This window comes from Sinocyclocheilus grahami, unplaced genomic scaffold (genome assembly GCF_001515645.1).
Source record: "Sinocyclocheilus grahami isolate Dianchi unplaced genomic scaffold, SAMN03320097.WGS_v1.1 scaffold9349.1, whole genome shotgun sequence".
Lineage (NCBI taxonomy): Eukaryota > Metazoa > Chordata > Actinopteri > Cypriniformes > Cyprinidae > Sinocyclocheilus > Sinocyclocheilus grahami.
The window spans coordinates 1-441 of NW_015512561.1; positions in this window are offsets into that span (position 1 = coordinate 1).

The following is a 441-nucleotide window of genomic DNA, read 5'->3' on the forward strand; positions in this document are numbered from 1 at the left end:
TAAAAGGCTTACTTACGTTGTAACATGCTGACTTGTATTACAAGAAACAGTGGAACGTGTCTCTAGCACTCAATGACAGTTGTAAGTAAATGAAAGTGAAAAATACACTTGTCTTAAGTGCATGAGAACAAAGGGCTTGTCCAAAATCAGGTATAACACGCTGAGTCACTAGTATGCTAGATAACAGCTGTTCTTGGCTTTTTGTTTCTTCATTGCATGTTTTGTAAAAATGTTTGTCTTAATGCAGTAATCTAGAATCTGTATAATTTAGTTGGGCTTTGAATAACTGTGGATAATGAGTCAAATTGGCTAAAGGAAACACTTAATAATTTATGCTGTTTGTACTAAAGGTAAAACATCCAAGCAATGGTGGGTCGAACTAGTGAAAATAGCTTTTGGCATTTACGTACATAAGTCTACCGAACCCCCGTTTCCATCTAT